The sequence below is a fragment of the Dermacentor andersoni genome, chromosome 6 (assembly GCF_023375885.2).
Source record: "Dermacentor andersoni chromosome 6, qqDerAnde1_hic_scaffold, whole genome shotgun sequence".
Classification (NCBI taxonomy): Eukaryota; Metazoa; Arthropoda; class Arachnida; order Ixodida; family Ixodidae; genus Dermacentor; species Dermacentor andersoni.
The window spans coordinates 117976504-117998464 of NC_092819.1; the positions used below are offsets into that span (position 1 = coordinate 117976504).

The 21961-nt window shown below is 43.9% G+C and overlaps 1 protein-coding gene across 1 annotated transcript in view; it reads right to left on the minus strand.

Moving 5' to 3' along the window:
* LOC129384720 (uncharacterized) overlaps window positions 1-20896 on the minus strand; it is a 55007-nt gene extending 34111 nt beyond the window's left edge. Inside the window, exon 1 of the mRNA XM_072288543.1 lies at window positions 20789-20896. The gene's annotated coding sequence lies outside the window, so the exon portion shown is untranslated. The remainder of the gene's footprint in view (window positions 1-20788) is intronic.
* Between the last annotated feature and the right edge of the window lie 1065 nt (window positions 20897-21961).

Genomic DNA, 21961 nt, shown 5'->3' on the forward strand with positions numbered 1-21961 from the left:
GCAACCTGGCCACCCAGAATACGTCGTCGCATACGCGAGTCGCATGTTAACCAAGGCGGCGACCAATTACAGCGTTACAGAAAAGGAGTGTTTGGCCATTGTGTGGGCGCTTGGCAAGTTTCGCCCATATTTATACGGCCGATCTTTTGACGTAGTGGCCGACCACCACGCACTATGTTGGCTGTCGACGCTCAAAGATCCATCGGGCCGCCTTGCCCGCTGGGCATTGCGAATCCAAGAATACGACATCCGCGTGGTGTACCGTTCCGGGCGAAAGCACTCCGACGCTGACGCGCTATCCCAATCACCGCTTCCCCCGAAGGCCAGTCAAGACTCCCCCTGCGAGTGCACGTTATCCTCTGTGGACGTTGACACTATCGCTGCTGCACAGCGTAATGATCCCTGGACTGCATCTCTGCTCGGCCTTCTCTCGGATACGTCGAAAGTTCCAGCGTCACGTACGCCTCGGCGTCAAGTGCCTCATTTTGCGATTCGCGACCAGCTACTGTATCGACGCAACTATGCCCCAGAGGGACGCACCTGGTTACTCGTCATTCCGAGAATCTTGCGAGCAGAGCTCTGCTCCTCGTTCCACGTCGACCCTCACTGTGGTCATGCGGGTGTCATCAAGACCTACGAAAGACTTCGCCACCGCTATTACTGGCGGGGAATGTATAATTTCGTTCGAAAGTTCGTCCGCTCTTGTCATGAGTGCCAACGCCGGAAAGCGCCACCACACAATACCGCCGGTGAACTCCAGCCTTTACAATGCCCATACCGACCCTTTGATCGCGTGGGCATAGATCTCTACGGGCCGCTTCCGTTGACTCCTGCCGGCAACAGGTGGATAATCGTTGCGGTAGACCACTTAACCCGTTATTCGGAGACTGCTGCTCTACCAAATGCTACAGCGCAGGAGGTCGCCAATTTCCTACTTCCTCGTTTTCTCCTTCGTCATGGAGGTCCACGTGAACTTTTAAGCGACCGAGGCCGCGCCTTCTTATCTGAAGTCATCGAACAACTGCTTGCTGAATGCGCTATTGTTCATCGTAAATGCACTGCTTATCATCCACAGACTAACGGTACCACGGAACGCTTTAATCGAACTCTTGGTGACATGCTCGCCATGTATGTCTCACCTGATCACTCTAATTGGGACCTAGTTCTTCCGTTTGTCACCTACGCCTACAACACCGCGACTCAGGCCACTACCGGATTCTCACCCTTTTACCTTCTTTACGGCCGTCATCCTTCGCACACCATCGACACCATTCTGCCCTACCGGCCGGACCCATCTGAACGCCTGCCGATCTCGGAAGCCGCCAGACAAGCAGAGGAATGTCGCCAGCTTGCCCGCCGATTCACCTCGGACGACCAGAACCGCCAAAAAGCCGTTCACGATGCCCAGAACTCGACTCCCACTTTTCTTCCGGGCGTTCTCGTCTGGATCTTAGTGCCACAACACACGCCTGGGCTCGCTTCCAAACTCCTTCCGAAGTACGATGGTCCATACCGCGTTCTCGAGAGAACATCACCCGTTAATTATCTGGTTGAGCCGCTAACGCTGCCGTCCGACATGCGACGTCGTAACCGCGAAGTCGTTCACGTTCAGCGTCTCAAGCCGTATCACAATTCTACCATCCTTCCAGAAAACTAAGTCGCCAGGATGGCTCCTTTATTTCCGCGGGGCCATTGTAAGGAAGATGAGGAACGTGCGCGCAGTCAGCCGCATCGGCAGCATCAAGCGCGCAGCAGAGGCTCGAGCTCGGGGACTGTGCTCGGTGCATCGTAGAACCGGCGGTCGCTACGAACCCCAATAAACCTCCTTTATAATATATATATATATATATATATATATAATGACTCGAGTAGGGCTTTATCTTAATCGGGCGACCGCGTTTCACCACCTAACATATGTCATCGCACCGCGCAGGACGCGCCTGCATGTATCGGAAGTTTCTGGTATGTTAACGATGGTTCCATACGCTGTCTGTCACCGAACCTTGTGTACTTCGATTGCATGTACGCGTGACGCGAATAGTGTAGAACTTTGTGGAAGACACGCGGGTCCCAGCGATTACTCGGCAACATTCGACGACTGATGTATAAAAGCCGACGCGCTTGACCCGCTGATCGTGTCCTCTGCTATTGTTGTCCTTTGAGTGTAACTTGCTTTTGTGGGCACGATTTCGCCCAATACAAAGCTAGTTTTGCCATTCACCGTTTTCCTCTCTTCACCGTCACTACCACGGGACATAATTTATATATATATGTATATATACATATATGTATATATGTATATATATATATATATATATATATATATATATATATATATATATATATATATCTTAACTACTACACGCACAGACAAAGCAACAGCGCTCGCATTCGATCCCATAGAGGAGATGAGTATATATATATATATATATATATATATATATATATATATATATATATATATATAGAAAATTATCAGTCATAGCACTCGTAGTACAGCCCTCTGGGCCGTTATTTTTTTCGAAAGTAGTTCTATTAGGGTTATTATAATTACACGAAGGTATTTCGCCCTCGTCAGCAGCAGTCCTTGAGATAGTTACTCTGGCTAGCTTCCCACGCTATGCGTGCCGCGCTCGCACCTGTTTAAGCTTTGCCAAGACGCTAGAGCTATACTATGTCCGCACAACCTTGAGCGATCGTAACGCACGTTTTCTGCGCTTGGCCGGCAGAAAGGGAGTCTTTGTTCCGGCCGCAAAGCCCTCCATGTCTCAGTAAGGTGCCTGGTGGTGGTCTCGTGCAGAATTTTCCACGTCTCAATAATTTCTCTTGTCGTATTCGAGTGCTGATTGCCGCGTTATCGTTTGTTAACGAAGCTTTCCTTAAAGTCTAAATATTTTAAGGCAGTTTACAGTACAGATTACAGTACCACATTACAGTACATATATATATATATATATATATATATATATATATATATATATATATATATACATCCAGGGTGCGTCACATTACAATTCAATTTTCTTACTTAAATACCCTACTGTTCTACTTTTACGACGAGAACGGTAACCCCGATTAGTACTCCACATTTGCCTTGGCGCAAGCAGATGTACGGTGGGAAATAGTTAAGTAATGGTGCATATACAACTTCGTGTGTTCTATGCGTGTTTTATCTTATGACCAACTTCCACATGTTTACGCAATGTGAAACTTTAGAAAACAGTTAGTTTTACAATATATTGATGTAATTGCTAACGAATGCGTACTTTTCCTACGCTTCGTAGTAAGACATGAAACAAAATAATTACCGCAGTGAAAGTTTATGCTTGTAGGTTTGATAAAATCAATCTTTAGGCATGTGCTGAAAGCCGCACAACCTTGAGCGATCGTAACGCACGTTTTCTGCGCTTTGCCGGCAGAGAAGGGAGGCTTTGTTCCGGCCGCAAAGCCCTCCATGTCTCAGTAAGGTGCCTGGTGGTGGTGTCGTGCGGGCGCTGCCCTCTCGGTGAGCGCATATTCCCCTCATCTTTTAAAAAGTTCAATATTTACAAGAATTTGTCTCGCAAACCATACTTAGTTCAAGGGAATTTTCCACGTCTCCATAATTTCTCTCGTCGTATTCGAGTGCTGATAGCCGTGTTACCGTTTGTTAACGAAGCTTTCCCTCAAGTCTAAATATTTTAGGGCAGTTTGTCGTGTGCGTATCATGGCCACGCACGCTTATATCGCCTTCCGTTTCGCTACCGAGGGTGCGCTTTAAAACCACGGCGCTGCAATTTTGCTTCAGAAACTTTCCTTTCCTTTCTTCCTGTCCCCCCTTAAACTGGCTCTCTTAACTACTACACACAGAGACAAAGCAACAGCGCTCGCATTCGATCCCATAGATGAGATGAATATATATATATATATATATATATATATATATATATATATATATATACATATATATAGAAAATTATCAGTCATAGCACTCGTAGTACAGCCCTCCGGGCCGTTATTTTTTTCGAAAGTACTCCTATTAGGGTTATAAATACACGAAGGTATTTCGCCCTCGTCAGCAGCAGTCCTTGAGATAGTTACTCTGGCTAGCTTCCCACGCTATGCGTGCCGCGCTCGCACCTGTTTAAGCTTTTCCTAGATGCCAGAGCTATACTATGTCCGCACAACCTTGAGCGATCGTAACGCACGTTTTCTGCGCTTGGCCGGCAGAGAAGGGAGGCTTTGTTCCGGCCGCAAAGCCCTCCATGTCTCAGTAAGGTGCCTGGTGGTGGTCTCGTGCGGACGTTGCCCTCTCGGTGTGCGCATTTTCCCCTCATCTTTTAAAAAGTTGAATACTTACAAGAATTTCTCTCGCAAACCATACTTAGTTCAAGGGAATTTCCCACGTCTCAATAATTTCGTCGTTTTCGAGTGCTGATTGCCGTGTTATCGTTTGTTAACGAAGCTTTCCCTAAAGTCTAAATATTTTAAGGCATCTTACAGTACACATTACAGTACATATATATATATATATATATATATATATATATATATATATATATTTCCAGGGTGCGTCATTACAATTCAATTTTCGTACTTAAATACCCTACTGTTCTACTTTTACGACAAGAACGGCCACTCCGATTAGTACTCCATATTTGCCTCGGCGCACGCAGATGTTCGGTGGGAAATAGTTAAGTAATGGTGCATATACAACTTCGTGTGTGTTATGCGTCTTTATCTTAGTGACCAACTTCCACATGTTTACGCAATGTGAAACTTTAGAAAACAGTTAGTTTTACAATATATTGATGTAATTGCGAACGAATGCGTACTGTTCCTACACTTCGTAGAAAGACATGAAACAAAATAATTACAGCAGTGAAAGTTTATGCTTCTACCCTTGATAAAATCAATTTTTAGGCATGTGCTGAAAGCCAGCACTCGTGCCTAACATTTGTGTTTCATAATGCTCGATGTTCTTACGCTAAAATATACTAAACATTATTTGAGAAGCAGATAAACATTCCGCAGTATAAAGGAAAAAAAAAGCTATTTACTGAACACGAACAATGTGCTTACAGATGGCTTGGCAATTGTGCAACTCAGAAAAGCAGACACACATTCGCTCAGTAAATACGTCACTTTAGCAGTAATGTTGCAAAAGAACTTCATTTTTAGTCAGCAGATTGTTGCTCATATTATCTTTTGTACCATTGTCCGGAGAAATGAACGGGAGCATCCCACATACACATTCATTTGATGCCAAAGCATAATATCAAACTAACAAGACACTGTGTGGTCATGTTCTTTGAGTTCAAGTTCAAATTATTTTTTTCTTCATGATATAGAAACCACAGGCGATGGAGGAATAAGATGCTGGGTACCTATATACACACCTGAACATAGTAACCTTACGCGGCACAACGCATCCGACTTCTTAATTGATGTCGAAACGATGCAAGACTTACCGTTGTATAATATCTCAATATGTTTTAACACTAAAATGCAACAGTGCATAGATGAAAATTTTCTGCTTTGAACAAACGATATGAAGAAATGATATACACTACTTCAGACAAGTAGAAAATTACATTTGCCTTTAACATGATGCAAGGCCCTACGCACTGGAAACATTTTGACAAGTCATGACATGAACTGTCGTCGCAGTGAAAGTCGGTCAAGGCTTTGTCGACCTGTGTACGTGATAGTGGCCTATTATGATCCCATTCTGTCCCTTTTCATATTTTGTTCTCACGCTTTTACCTTTGTCACGCTCTTCTTTCCGTCTTTACGTCCCCTTTCCCTTCCCTCAGTGAAGGGTAGCAAACCGGAAGTTTTAACTCTGATTAACCTCCCTACCCTTCTCTCATTTGCACCTGTCTCACTGTCTCTCTTGACAAGTCATAATGAGATTCACGTACCGCAGCAAGTTTAGAAAATTGTGCTTTGTAGTTCGGTGACCGTGGCTGGATTGCTTTGATATTGCAAAATTACCACTCACGCCAGTTTTTAAAGAAATAAAAATCCAGATTATTTCACCCCAATAACGGCATTTCACTGTCAATGAAATACATCTTTAAAAGGGCACTCATTGAAGAAGGCGAACAAGAGACAAATTACACAATCAGTATGCAACGGCATAGAACCGCATTGTGGGTTATACTGCAGATGCAGCTAAATCACAAAGGATACCCTAAAAGAAGCTATGCATAAGCAGTTGTGTCTATTCGCTGGTATGCACGGTAGCTCTTGACTACAAACACATTGTGCACCAAGGCACATTTCTGACACACACAACACAGAAAACGTTCGCCCTGCAAAGGCATGTATTTTTCTTTTCTGAGGAATCTTCGTGAGTCGCACAATAAACACTGAACATATGGACGACAGGAGCGCGACCCGCGCACATTCAACACACCAACACGAAAGCACTGCTGATGACGAACGTGTCACCAGCGGCACAAGAGCGATGAATCCTCGTAGATATGATACATTCCAACTACAACATTTGTAATTAGCACGGAAAAATCGTACCCTACACATGTGTACATCAGAGATTGTGTGAACAATTTATAATCCTACAATGGAGGTCAACGACCACAGCAAGTTATCTAAAACGAAGTGATGGCACAGGCAGCACGGGCAGTAGCGCAAGACGTCGTGGATGGTCTTCAAATCAGCTGAGAGAACTCCAAGTGGTTCAAATCACATCCCAGTGACGGCCTCCTAAGAATAGCGTAACCAGATATTGAACGCCATATTTTTGTTGTCTGCATGTCGGGGAGGCTACCGGAAATCGTAGAAACGTGATAGAATTTCTTTGCGCTAAAGTATGGCGAATAATATAGACTGTGCGATGGTTATTTTTGTATTGGAATATCTATGTGTAGTTGGGGGAAACAAGGCACAAGAAAGAGCGCACTCTTTATTGTTTTAGGCATCACGGAGGCGAGAACAACCTCACGAGTCTACACGTAGCGCCACTGGCCGCCCCATTGCAAACGGGCCACTCATAGCATCCATCCACCAATCCTGCTCCTCTGTTTTCATCGTGTCATTCGGTTATGCGAGCTGCCACGATGCGTTTGTCTGGATGTGTTTTCCTGTTTTCTGTAATGAAATATGTCAATTCTCGTGCAGAAAACTGTCAGAGGATAGCTTGTGTCTCGCTGCAATCTCGCCGTATCCGTAGCACGCCAGGCGAATGCTGACAAACAATGTTTATATACATCGGAAAGAAATAATGCGTATTATTAGCGTGCCTCAGCTAATCCACAACGTATATTCCGAAAACACCCAAAGAGGCCAGCGTATGCTCAGATAAATGCACAGAGAGATACATAAATGAATGTATCACGTAGGTTACAACCAAATCCGCAAAGAAGCTGATAAGCGTCCACAATAAGCCATTACAAAGCATTCCCCAAGTTCGTCTCAAGGCACAACCCTTCTTTATCAGTGAGTGCGAGTGATCGCGCCTACACACTTATCAGCAGCTTTTGAAAGGCAAGGCACCTCCACTTTTGCCCTAACTGCTTGGCCAACCGTCTGAGAGCTTGCGTGGGATGAAAACACGGGGAGTATTTAAAAGAATATTTTTGGCAGTGCTCAGTCAGCTGGCCAGTGCCTGGTAGAGCATTTAGAGCATTCCGGTGCTCACTAAGCCACTCATTGAGTCGCCTGCCTGTTTGCCCAATATAGCACTTTCTGCAGGGCAGCGGCATATTGTATACCGCTCCCAAACTGTAGCTAGCAAAGCGGGTGACATGCTCCTTAGTGCATGTACCTTGGCTCCCGGCTTACCTTACCAACCTACACATTCTTGCGAGCTTTAGTTGCGCTGAAAAAAAAAACACCTACAGCGCACTTGTGGCCACGTTTTCTTTGGGTGGAGGGGCACCCCGTGTGCGTATGGCACAGCAACAGGGCGCCCATTGGGGACGTGCGTTATTGCACACAGCGGCTGCCGCGCCAGCTTTTACCTGTTTGATGAGCCTCTTAGTGACTGGCACCAAGGTGTCATCGGGATACCAGGCCCTACATAAACGACAGGCTTGTTGCTGAACGTTGCAAGAAACGTGGTGCACACAATTTAACCAGAGCTTCTCTCGGGCAGTTAGGAGCGATGCCTCTTTTAACTAACTTGGAATGCGCCAAAAGGTATTCGCCAATGTCTTGGGATGGTATGTATGATATGGAATGCGTCAATGTCTTCTTGATGGTAGTAGAGTACATGCAAAAAGACTATCAAATATGAATACGAATATCGAAGAATTGTAGCTGACCATCTACTGGCAATTCATCTGTGAACTTAAGTCCTGCTGCACACTTTTCAGAAACACCCACAACGTTATTAACAACAAAGCCAATCGTGTCAGCACAAGCCATTGACACTACCTAAGCAAGCCAACTGGACGGGAAAGAACGCACTTCCCAGTGGGCGCCCTGTAGCTGTGCCATGCGTACACGGGATGTTCCACCGCCAAAAAAAGATGGCGAACAAGTGAGGTGTAGGTGCTGTTTTTTTTCAGCACCACTAATGCTTGCAAGAATGTGCAATTTGGTGAACGACGCCTGCAGTCAATGTACATGAACTAAGCGACGTGTCACCCGCTTTGTTAACTGCAATGGGGGGGGGGGGGTAAACAACACTCCTCTTCCCTGATGAAAGTACTATATTAAACAAAAAGACAGGTGCCTGAACGACCGGTTTACGGAGCAGGGGCACGCTCTAAATGCCCGAGCAGGACCTCGCCGCTTGGCTTACCAGTGCCAAACAGATACTCGTAAATGCTGCCCGTGCTTTCAAAGCATTCAAGTGCTCAGTCGAACCAGACAGCTAGATAGGGAAATATTTGAGACATTTTGCATATTGACAGCTGTTGATGAATACGTAAGGACTGCATCACTGGCACTCACTGATAAAGAAGTGTTGTACAGTGGGAATAACTTGGTGAATGCTTTGTAATGGCTTGTTGTGTGTGCTTCGTTTGGCATTCAGTTGTCTCCTGCATTTGTGCATCAGTCTGCGCAATAATTTGGGCACACTGGGGTCCCTTTGCATTTTTTTCTGAAGAAAGCTTGTCAGTTCATGTCTACTGCTGTGTCTTGTCCCACTTTTTTCCTTGAACCTTTTTCGTGCTAGTGACTTTGTCCCCGGAGCTGCATCAAACCCAACTAGCCCAACTTCTTGTGTCAATTTCACATTAATTTATCTTATGTTTCCTGAATAAGGGCCCATGGCGAGCTTTTCACACATATAACAAGCTTGAATTTCTTGAAATGATACATGAAGGCCAGTATTCACTGTGCTGTATTTACTACAGTGGCGAGGTGTTTTCTAGTAAGCTTGCTTTTTTGCTCTCTCCTTTTTGGTATTCATCATAAGTCATGCCCATTCATGCAAGTAGGCATTGTAGCTCTTACGAGTCTGTGTCCAGTTGCATTATTGTTTTACGTTCTGTCTATACAGTACCGCCTCTCATAGTTAGCTTGTAGATAGTTCACTCTATTGATGCTCTGCTATTAAAGAAGCACGCAATTTCGCCCACCATCCAAAATACCCTGCTTGGTCTTGATATAGCGTTTGCTGGCGATTGCGATGTTGCTCATCAAATGAATTTCATTTTAACAGCACCATACAAAGCACCTTCGTCGCACTGGTGTAATTTAATAGTGATAATCAACCAGCACGCTCTAATTCTACAGCTGTCAAGAATTAATTCTATTATCTGGGTCTTTTTCCATGTATTTGGTCAGCACAGTGGCAGCCTTCTAGTTGATTTGCTTGGTGCTGTACAGGTCAGAATATGTTCAACCAATAGTCCATATTATAGTGCTATCGATAAGACTTCGATTACTGTGCGAGCGAATTGAAAGCAATATATGTAATCCTAAGCGTAATTTTCACAAGAATACTAGTGTCTGGAACAAGCACCATATACTCAAGGTAACTCTTATGGTTTTATGTTACGTATGCAAGTTCCTATAGCTAATTAGTCTTAGTAAGCTAGTGTCTTACCTACATGAAACAGCCTGCGTTGTGACCTCTCAAGTCAAATGTATGATTTATGAACCTGTTTGTCTTTGTTGTGCGCTTACATTTCTGTGCGGTCTTAACCATTGCAGCCGTTTTACAGCTAAAATATTACAGCAATATTGAAGCTAGCTTGCACCCAATATTGCTGCAGTATGTCAACAGATACCTGTCACAATGTTTGTGCATATTCTAAGAACCTGCCGTATCCACTAGCTGAAATTTCTAGCGTCGTTCTGAGTTTCACAGTCAGTTCAATAATTTGGAGGACAAAATTAACATTTGGACAGAAGGGAGACCATGCAACATGACCGGTGGTAATGACTGACTATTTTAATGGAAGAAATAAGAACAATAGCATTGCATGCGTGCTTATATTGTGAACAAGTTATTTCAGAAGGAAAATTTAATTTCTAATACAAAAGCATACAATCACGATAAACAGGATTTGCATAAAATGTTGACACAGATAAATTTCTACCCCTTTTGACCAAGAAAGGACGGCTTTTTGGATGCATTGATAATTGGGGCTGGCTCACACGTGTGTTAGTTCTGTGGTGTGCGTCAGTGATATCGCTTGTGAATTTTTCACCGTAGGTAGAAACAGATAAACATTTTTGATCCAGCCTGAAGCCCTATCGCGGCAATGCATGCCTATTCGGACGAGCGTATTGGCATTCTCAGTAAAATATGCTGATTTCTTTGGCACATATTTCGTTACTGGCTAGTCTGTTCTGCGCGCACTTGCCAACACGTGATACGAATTCAGAACACTGCCTCTTACACACACAAGACAAGTTTAGTGGTATCATTAACAAAGCAAGCCTCGCTTTCATGCTTGCTTTCCTCAATTCTCTTGTGGACGTTATGCATATGGATGCGTGTACTTGTTTATCATTAATGGGTGATTGAGATACGCCGTTTAAGCATTGTTATAGCTCAGTTTAGGACATACTTGCTTGTGTGGGAAATTTCACGAATGTTATCAATGGTTCTATCCGCTGCTTGTCGCCACGCAACTTTGAATAATGTGCTTGCCTGTGTGTGCTGCGCGAATTGTGTGGACCGTTCGGAAAGACATGCGAGCACCAATGATGATTCTGGAAGGTTCGATGTCTCTTGTATAAAAGTCGATGCGCTTGCCCGGTAGGTCAGATTTAGACGATCACCGGCCATGTTCCCCGCAATAACAGTGCTTTCATTGTAACTTTTGTGCGTACAAGTTCACCCAGTAAAAGTTAGTTCCATCATTCACAGATTTGCCGCTTTATTATTCCCTGTCATTACTACGCTCGTTTACGTATGTACTTGTTTATCTTTATTGGGTGATCTCGTACGTCGCCGATGAAGAAAATGTCGACGTCGCCACCTATCTCAAGCGCGCCGAAGGCTGGCAGCCACCCCTCCAATCTTCGAGGCGGCTACGTTGAATACGAGCCCATGTAAACTGTTTGGTTTTGCATCCCATACGCCGACGAAGTCTCTGGGAGAAGCTATTGCGACGCTATTTTGCACTCTACAAACTTGTCCGACGCAATGGGGCACTGGACTACGAGGTCGTCCCAGACGGTATTTCTAAATAACAGCGCGGCCGCTCCTCACCTGAAATAGTCCATGTTTTCCGCCTTAAGCCGTTCTACCAGAGTTGACGAACTTTGGGACTTTGCTTATTTCTTGCTTTGTTACTTTCTTTTCTTGCTAACTGTTTTGTTTTTCGCTTTCCTGTTTGCAGCATCGGGACCATGCTTTTGAAGAGGGAGGCATTGACGCGTGTACTTCTAGATCTTGATTGGGTGATTGCGTTTCGTCGTCTAAGAAATCTTATCGCTCAAGAGAGGACGCGCTTGCACGTATTGGAAGTTTCTTGAAGCTTATGGAGGGTTCTATTCGCTGTCTGTTGTCACTGAAACTTGTGTAATCTGACTGGTTGTCTGCGCGACGCGGATTGTGTAGATTTATTAAAAGACACCTGGGCACGAGCAAGATTATTATGATCACCGACTGTCTTCACCGCTATCGCTGTGCTTTGAGTGTGACTTTCTCTTGTGGGCACAAGTTCACCCAATAAAAGTTATTTGCGTCATTAACAGATTTGGCGCTGTATTATTCCCTCTCACAAGTACTTGACAATATCCTGCATGCATTATTTTTCACTGGAAATTTGCCTTCATAGCAGTCCACAAGCGAATTGAGGAAGGAACCAGGCAAGGCAGATTTGCTTAACGATACCGCCAAGTTTGTCTCGTGCCCGTAATTGGTAGGTTAGTATATTCCTTTCAACATTTGTGTGGTTGGTGAAATGTACAAGGGGCAGATTGGCTGGTGCATCAACATATGCGCAGGAGAGCACCACGATTCACTCATGAGACTTTTATGCTCGTCTCAATTGACTATGCTTTAACACGGCTGGTGATGCTCGCCAGATATAGATTTTTCACCTTCGTTGTGCACCTACGGCTACCAATTGATCAAGAAAATCACTGAGACATCCCACTTTAAAAAAACATGGTACATTTGTCAGCCAGCGCTCACGATGATCGCATGGCTAAGTGGAATACCTTCGAAATGAATGGAATAAAACTCATTTCGTGCTTATTTTTTCTCTTTTTCTGCAAGTAATGTTTTTCATGCTTTTGTACATTTGTATTGCAACTTGTGCCCTTTTTCTTAAAGAACACTTATGCAGTGCAAGCTCACACGCCGTGTTAATATTACCCTTATCCTTGCATCAAAATCAATGTTGAATTGACTGCTTGGTTTCCTGTGGTCTCTCTCCTGTCTCTTGAATGTCACTCAAAAGGTAAATATGAATGCACACCAAGTTGCTCACTTACTTGTCATCATCATCATCATCATCATCATCGTCAGCCTGGTTACGCCCACTGCAGGGCAAAGGCCTCTCCCATACTTCTCCAACAACCCCGGTCATGTACTAATCGTGGCCATGTCGTCCCTGCAAACTTCTCAATCTCATCCACCCACCCAACTTTATGCCGCCCCCTGCTACGCTTCCCTTCCCTTGGAATCCAGTCCGTAACCCTGAATAACCATCGGTTAACTTCCTTCCTCATTAGATTTTCTGTCCATGCCCATTTCTTTTTCTTGATTTCAATTAAGATGTCATTAACTCGCGTTTGTTCCCTTGCCCAATCTGCTCTTTTCTTATCCCTTAACGTTACACCCATCACTCTTCCTTCCATAGCTTGTTGCGTCGTCCTCAATTTAAGTAGAACCCTTTTCGTAAGCCTCCAGGTTTCTGCTCCATAGGAGAGTACTGGTAACACACAGCTATTATACACTTTTCTCTTGAAGGATAATGCCAACCTGCTGTTCATGATCTGGTAAGTGTGAATAAGCTTGAAATGTTTTGAACCACAACATCATTACCATTCATGGCACTTCCTGTAAGTATTGTAGTACTCTTTTGAATACTTATACAGCGTGTTAATACGTGCTTCATATCAATGCAGAAGTTAGGGCTTGTTGGCGATAACTCACCTTGACATCATGACAAATGCAAAGGCATCCAACCACTAAGATACATAGAATCGACGGGCGCTAGACATCAACTGTAGGTCTTAATGACAAAATCAGCAGCAACAGAAATATAGCGCAGAAAGCCGCATAACGATGCAGAACGCGGAGTTGTCACTCGAGAGGATACTAGCGCCCCTTGAGATATGCCTTTTCCTTGTGATGCAATGCCAGAAAAGGAATAATCGCACATTTATCAGTTTCGTTGGCAATGCGCTACGTCCGGAAGAATTGTCTAGCTTGCTTGGGAAAGCTGCGCAGGATACGATAACTTGAAAGTCAGACTTCCAAGGCACAGCCTGCCGTAATCTGCCAAATGTCCACCCCCTGCCGTTGAGTTAAAAGTGGTGCGATGCTCTCTCAAAGTTTCACTGACGCTTAGACCGGTCTGACCGACATAACATTTTCCACTTGAAAGTGGCATCCTATGCATCACACCCGCTCGGCCATTCTTGTACCGTGTAGTGCGCTTTGTTGTAGAGCCTGCCTTAGAAGCACTATTCACGCACGATGTTGCGCATGTGTGCAAGGTTACCAGGCGCCGAAAAAACGACCAGGATGGCGTATTTCTCAGCCACCTTTTTCAGGCGTTTGGTTTGGTCATGAATGTATGGCACAACTAACGGCCGCGCTTTTTTTGCGTTCAAGCTCATTGTGGCATATGTCTGGCTCCCTAAAGTTACTTTATTCAGCTGCCTGCCTCCTATTTTGATGGAGGCAAAACCATAGCAAATCACAACCAAGAGAAAAGACGAACACAGTCGACACACATGTTTGTGTCGCGTGTGTCGTCTGTGTTCTTTTGTCCTGGTTCTGATGCGCTATGTTTTTGTCGCTATCATGATGTACCAACATGCTCAACGTGCAACTTAGTCAGTTTTATTCTATAGAGGCCAACAATAATGCAGGAAAGCCAGCATTGTACAGCTGTAACACTTGGAGCTGAAGGCTGCATGCAACTTGAGGGTAACAAGACTTCTTGAGAATAGTGTCTGTGCAGGCTTTCTGCAAGACCCCTTTAACAATCTTGGAATGAGGTGAAATATAGCTAATGACGGGCTTTTTCGACCGCGGAAGCTATGAATAACATACCTAACGGACAGAAAAAGTGATACCAATATCGAGAAACTCATGGCACCGCTCTTCAGGTAACTCAGACATGAAGTTCAGCCTTTTGCTACGAAACCAAAGCACCAGGCACTTGGTTCACAAGCTATTAAGAATGCCGAGGAATCACAGCCTTTAGAATAACTCAGTAATAATCAACAATATTTGGAAAGGTGTTAAATCTTAGATGAGCATGCTGTGCCAAGGCATGTGGAAGTGTTTGTCACGATTGAATAAAAAGATATTTAAACTGGAGCAATACCTGATCCAATACGAATGCCCTCTGCTTGATGCCAATCATCGCCAAGCTCGCGCAAGAACTCTACGCACAAAATATGGCAGTCTGCCCACCACACTATACACAGATGCCGCGCAGTACCCCCAAAAAGCAGGCATGACGGCCAGCGTTCTCGACTATAACCTACAAGAGGTGGTCACGATGACGGTCCGCACTGCAGCGCCCTCGTATCGGAGGAGACTGTCATCGCCTTGGTCATCACCTCTAGTGTGACCCACGAGTACGTCACAATTATTACTGGCTCCCAGGCAGCTTGCCGTAGCTACGCAAGGGGCAGGATATCTTCAATCGCCCACCGACTCTTCAAATAAGCCTCCCAATTCCCAAACGTTGAATTAGCGTGGAGTCCAGCACACGAGTCCCTCCGTTGAAATCAGCGTGCGCAAGCTGTAGCCCGAGCTCATGCCTCCCGGGCACCACAAGAGAGGGATACTACAACGCCATACTACAACACCACAGATTTAACAGACGATAATACCCACCTCCACACAAGACCCTCTCACGTGAAGACGCCGTAAGATGGCGACAACTACAAACCAATACATACCCCAATTTAAGCAGACTACACGCAATACACCCTACACTATATTCATACAAATGTCCCCTTTGTAATGATTACGTCTGCCTATATCACACCACATGGGCTTGCCTCAACATGAAGGCGGCCCCGCAAATACCCAACCCCACTCCCAAGCAGTGGGAGGCCGTGCTGACTAGTTGCGATCCTCGTAACCAGCAGCAACTGGTGCGGTGGGCTCGGGAGACAGCAAGAGCTGCAGGAGCCCTGGAATAAGGGCGCCTCCCGCACAAGCAGAAATGCCCCTGCTTGTCCTTTCTTTTTTTAATAAATGTTTCTCCTCCTCGTCTTCCCATTGCGTGAAGGGTGGGGCTGTGGTGAAAAGCGACTGCTGTAGCGCACAGGTATAATGTAAAAAAATCTATAAAGGCAATTTCCGAACCAGCACGATTTTGAAAGGCAACACCATCAACGTCAACGATGTTTACACGGACAGTGAAAAATTCTTCACTTGGCAGAAAGGAGTAACAGAGACCTTCGACATCAGTAGCAAAGGTGTATAGTAGCAGCACAGGATACTCGTACATGGAAAGATAATCTAAGATGCTCTCCGAATTGGGCATGAGGTAAGGTTCATTGTTAAGGCACTGCGATTTCGTCTTATCACATAGAGCCAAAGCTTTCTTTCTTAGTTATTTCCGTGAGCATTCTACTGCAGGAAATACTTTGATACTACTTATTGAGCTGTTAACGAGAGGACTACCTTCGGAAGCACCACAAATCCAACCTTTTATGAGGCACAAGTTGAGGTAAGTTTTTCTCAAAAGACAGTGAACTTGGATGAAGGATCCTTTCAGGACGCGTTGACTGCTTTATGTCTAGAATACTGCATAGCAATGCCAGCTTTAAGGCTTTAGACACCAATGAATTTTCGAAGGAAAGTTACTTAGCCCTACTGGTGTTTGATAAAGAGGGTGGGTTCATGGCGCTTCCTAAGGTAGCCTTCACGGAAAAGCTCGTTAAGGAATATAAAGAATTTCATGCGCGTCAAGCTCTCATGGAAAGAATTAAGGCAGAAAGCTTTGGCTCTTTGCGGTGAGATCAACTTGCAAAGCCTCAAGAACACTATAAACGCTGCAAAAAAGGAGCTCCTGGATGTCTTTCTAAAAATAATCGCACCAAAGAAGGATGCCATTCAGAGCTGTTTGCGACTGACCAAGATACACGGCAAGAAACCTTTCTAGATTTTAACAAAGGCATCTCAAGTTGCTTCAACTTTATGACCCTTACCTTGTGTCCAAGTTGAATAGTGTCTTAGGTTATAGTATCATGTATGAGAATCCCTGCAATCACTACACACCTTTTCTATTTATGTAGTAGATCTTTTTTTGTATTCCATTCCGCAAACGAGCTTTTCTTGTGGTCTCCTTGAAATAATCAATGACATTGGTCCTTTTTGTTTTGAAAATTCCACTGGTTATACCAATGACAACTTTATGAAAGCTTTAGGATTTTATCTGTGCGCATTAGCAGTTGATTTTAGTCATGCCCCCGTCCTAACTAGGGGACTTGTACTGATTGATGTATTGCTTCTGTTTAAAGTGATGTTTTATACACTTATGACAAACACATTTCTGGATGCCCTGACAAAGCATACGCAGCTAAGGCTTTACACATTGTTAGGTATGCTGATAATTGCGAGACTAGAAATGAAATAGACTTTATACTCTGTGCTAACCCTGGCATCATACAAGATGTGGACGTGCCCGGCAAGGTGCGCTGCAGTGACCATAGGATGGTAAGAACTCGAATTAGTTTAGACTGTAGGAGGGAACAGAAGAAACTGCTACATCAGAAGCCGATCAATGAGTTAGCGGTAAGAGAGAAAAAAGAGGAATTCCGGATGAAGCTACAGAAGAGGTATTCGGCTTTAACTCAGGAAGAGGACCTTAGTATTGAATCAATGAACGACAATCTTGTGGGTACCATTAAGGAGTGTGCAATAGAAGTCAGTGGTAGCTCCATTACACAGGATAACAGTAAGCTATCGCAGGAGGCGGAAGGTCTAATCAAGTAACGCCAATGTATGAACGCCTCTAACCCTACGGCTAGAATACAACTGGCAGAACTTTCCAATTTAATCAACAGGCGGAAAACAACTCACATAAGGAAGTATAATATGGATGGAATTGAACATGCTCTCAAGAACGGTGGAAGCCTAAAGTTTGTGAAGAAGGAACTAGGAATAGGCAAGAGTCTGATGTATGCGGTAAAAGACAAAGAAGGTAATATCATTACTAATATAGATGAGATATTTCAAGTGGCTGAGGAGTTCTATAAAGATTTATACATTACCAGTGGCACCCACTACGATAATTGAAGAGAGAATAGTCTAGAGAAATTTGAAATCTCACAAGTAAAGCCAGAAGCAATAAACAAATCCTTGGGAGCTATGCAAAGGAGAAGGCAGCTGGTGAGGATCAGGTAACAGCAGATTTGTTGAAGGATGGCGAGCAGATTGTTCTACAAAAACATGCCACCCTGTATGCGCAATGCCTCATGACTTCGAGCGTACCGGGATCTTGGAGAAACGCTAACATAATCCTAATCCAAAAGAAAGGGGATGCCAAAAACTTGAACAATTATAGACCAATAAGCTAACTGTCCGCTGCCTACAAAGTATTTACTAAGGTAATCGCAAATAGAATCAGGAACTCCTTAGACTTCTGTCAACCAAAGGACCAGGCAGGATTCCATAAAGGCTATTGAACAATAGTCCATATTCAGTGTCAATTGGGTGATAGAGAAATGTGTGGAATATAACCTACCCTTATATACAGCTTTCATTGATTGCAAGAAAGCGTATGATTCACTCGAAACTTCAGCAGTCATGAATGCTTTATGGGATCAGGGTGTAGACGAGCCGCATGTGAAAATACTGAAAGATATATATAGCGGCTCCACAGCCACAAAGAAAGCAACAAAATCCCAATAATGAAAGGCGTCAGGCAGGGAGATACGACCTCGCCAATGCTATTCACAGCGTGTGTACAGGAGGTATTCAGAGACCTGGATTGGAAAGAATTTGGGATAAGTGTTAATGGAGAATACATTAGTGACTTGCGATTCGCTGATGATATTGCCTTGCTTAGTATCTCAGGGGACCAATTGGAATGCATGCTCACTGACCTGGAGAGGCAAAGCAAAAGTGTGCGTCTAAAAATTAATCTGCAGAAAACTACAATAATGTTTAACCGTCTGGGAAGAGAACAGTAGTTTACGATAGGTAGCGAGGCACTTGAAGTGGTAAGGGACTACATATACTAGGGCAGGTAGTGACCGCGGACCCGGATCATCAGACTGAAATAATAAGAAAGAGAAGAATAGGCTGCGGAGTGTTTTGCAGGCATTCTCAGATCATGACCAGCAGGTTGCCATTATCCCTCAAGAGAAAAGTGCATAACAGCTGTGTCTTACTGGTACTGACATACGGGGCAGAAACCTGGAGGCTTACGGAAAGGGTTCTACCTAAATTAAGGACACGCAATGAGCTATGGAGAAAAGAATGATGGAGGTAACGTTAAGGGATAAGAAAAGAGCAGATTGGTTGAGGGAACCCTGCGAGTTAATGACATCTTAGTTGAAAACAGGAAAAAGAAATGGGCATGGGCAGGACATGTAATGAGGAGGGAAGATTAGAAGTTATTAAGGGTTACGTATTGAATTCCAAGGGAAGGGAAGCATAGCAGGGGGCAGCAGAGAGTTAGGTGGGCGGATGAGATTAGGAAGTTTGAAGGGACAACATGGCCACAATTAGTACATGACCGGTGTAGTCGGAGAAGTACGGCCCTGCAGTGGGCGTAAGCAGGCTGATTAATAATAATAATAATAATAATAATAATATTAATAATAATAATAATAATAATAATAATAATAATAATAATAAGTCAATATTATTATCCGTTAAAGGCTCTTGTAACAAGTCAACGTGTCTTCCTTCACGGTTCTGAGCGCTTAGACTGTGTTTGTGTCCCAGTACAATATGCGGATAGTGTCAAGTACCTTGGAGTATACTTTCAGACTGACTTATCATGGAATATTCAAATGGCTCGAATTTATGCGCGATTACGTAATGTTGCATGTGTCCTTTACTGTAGAAGGAGTTATGCACATACCAAGATTAAAAAAGTTATATTGCATGCTTTAGGCTACTCGCATATAAGGTACGGCATTCGCTGCTTTTTTATTACAGCGGATTTTGGAAACATGAAATTGACAACCTATTAAAAAGCATACTAAAAAGTGCTGCGTACAACCACACCACAGATAACTTATTTCGAGATTTAGAAATGCCCGATTTCGATTGAAATGCTTAACTTACCCAGTGTAACTAACTGTAATAACGTCTATAGACTTAGAAGTTGCCAAGAATGTGGAAAATGCATCTACTCTACCAACCACCGCGCACCATTTTGATCATGACGCTATTGTTGATATTCTCAGAGAGTGAGTGACGCGATGAAATCAGAAACAGAAAAGCAATAGTTTGGTTTCAATAAACGATCACTTTCGCACTTGCTTATATTTTTGTCTACTCTACAGGACCGCTGGTAGCCCATATTCATAGAGTGCAATGGCTGAGCTTATCTAAAGCGCATTTGTTAGGCAGCCATTCCTGCCAAGAGCCTCGGCGTCGGTGGCGTAACCGAGTCAACGTGCACAGCGAAAGATGAAAGAGCGAACGTGGAGCAGGAGATAAACATGACGATACGGCGGAGACCGCTGAGAGTCGGCCTTTCAGTGACGTGAAGAAGGGAAAGTGGCGTGATGCGGAACCACCCGACCGCTCAACGTTTACGCGTATGTGGGCTCAGGGGGACCGCTCGTTTCGTTATATCGTCTGCCCGCGTTGGTTCTCGCTCGCGCTTGTTTGGTTATGTTGGTTTGGTATTGTTCGCACTTATTTTAATTGCCACGGTTGTCCATTCTTTTGTAATCTGATTGTTTGCGCGATGCGAATTGTGTAGTGCTTTCTGGAAGCCACGCGGCGCCAGCGACTACACTCGTGCCTTCGACGAATCAATATCAAAGCCGACGCGCCTGTCCCATAGATAAGGGTTTCTACGATCGCCGACTCTGCTGCATGCCTTTCTCAGGAACTTTGCCCCAATATATCGAGAAATAAAAACACGTACAAAGCTGCGCTCAAAGTTCGCATTATAGTGGATATCGTAGTCTTCATTGAAGTCTTTTTCTAGACGGCGCAACATGTTAGCAGGTATCAACAGTCTTATGAGAGGAGAAATTATTTCACCTGAAATGCATCCGGTAGATCACGACGTGTAATTTCGGAAACCCCGTTTGCTTCAGTAGATTGCAGCAGGGATAGCGGACCTACAGTGGTCACAACGAAAAACCATACTGCTCCCATTTTGGCTTCTTGATGCTACGTTCAGAGCAGCCGTTCCAGAATGGTTGAATATTGCGTGGCTTTTCAGTGTTCTAACACTTATAGGGCTGGCTGGACAGCTCAAACATCCAGTCACAAAGCACTCATTCTGTCAGACTTAGGATAGAAAGTCAGCATGATACCATAGGAGCAAACAAAAGCGTACATTTGCTGGACCTCATTAGAGAGCGTTAAATTGAAACCATGTTTTCCTTTTATTTTCCCGAAAATGACATTAAAACATAATTGAATTTTACTTAAGTCGTGTCACTCATGAAATGTTAATTATAAAAGTGTCATGGGGAAATGCATAACGAATATCATTTTCATATAGAGGCACTGCGCAAAGAACTAAAACAAGTGTGACATATGTTTATTCACTGAGATAACGCACCACCGCTATGTTCCTTCATACATATAGAAAGAAAAACGTAACTGTTTGCTACGACAGAATGGAAAGCAGATCATTTCTGTGAAACAATTACCTTTCCGTGGTGCGTAAGCAAGCATGCGCCATCATATTTGAAAAAGCTGCGAACTACGCTGAGCTGTTATGCTACCTTATTGGTTGCACGATGATTTGACATGGTTTCACTTTCTCTTATTGTTTTTCGTGCAAGCTCAATGTTATCCCGCGAAAACTTCCAGCTGCTGTACGGTTCATGTTCTGTATGCTCGTCGACTAACTAGTCTCGGTTGTTTAACTTTCTGTGTCGTTGCTGTGACTTCTATTTTTTTCTATGATGCAGGTTGTCTTTTCTATCGTACGTTATCTATAATGAAGATTGGGCGTACTTTGTTAGTTGCTCCTCCACTGTAACGTCCGCTAGATGCATTTTTAGATCATCGAGTAAACAAACAGTGATAAATGCACACATGACAAACTAAGTATATAAATAAGTAAACAAACTGCTAATATATTAACATAATTCACAGAAGCATATAATTATCCTGAAGTTCAGAGTATTTTCGGCTGAAACATTTGGCTCAATTTATGAGGGACAAACTGTAGAGTAATGAATAAGTAGCGTTCTTTTT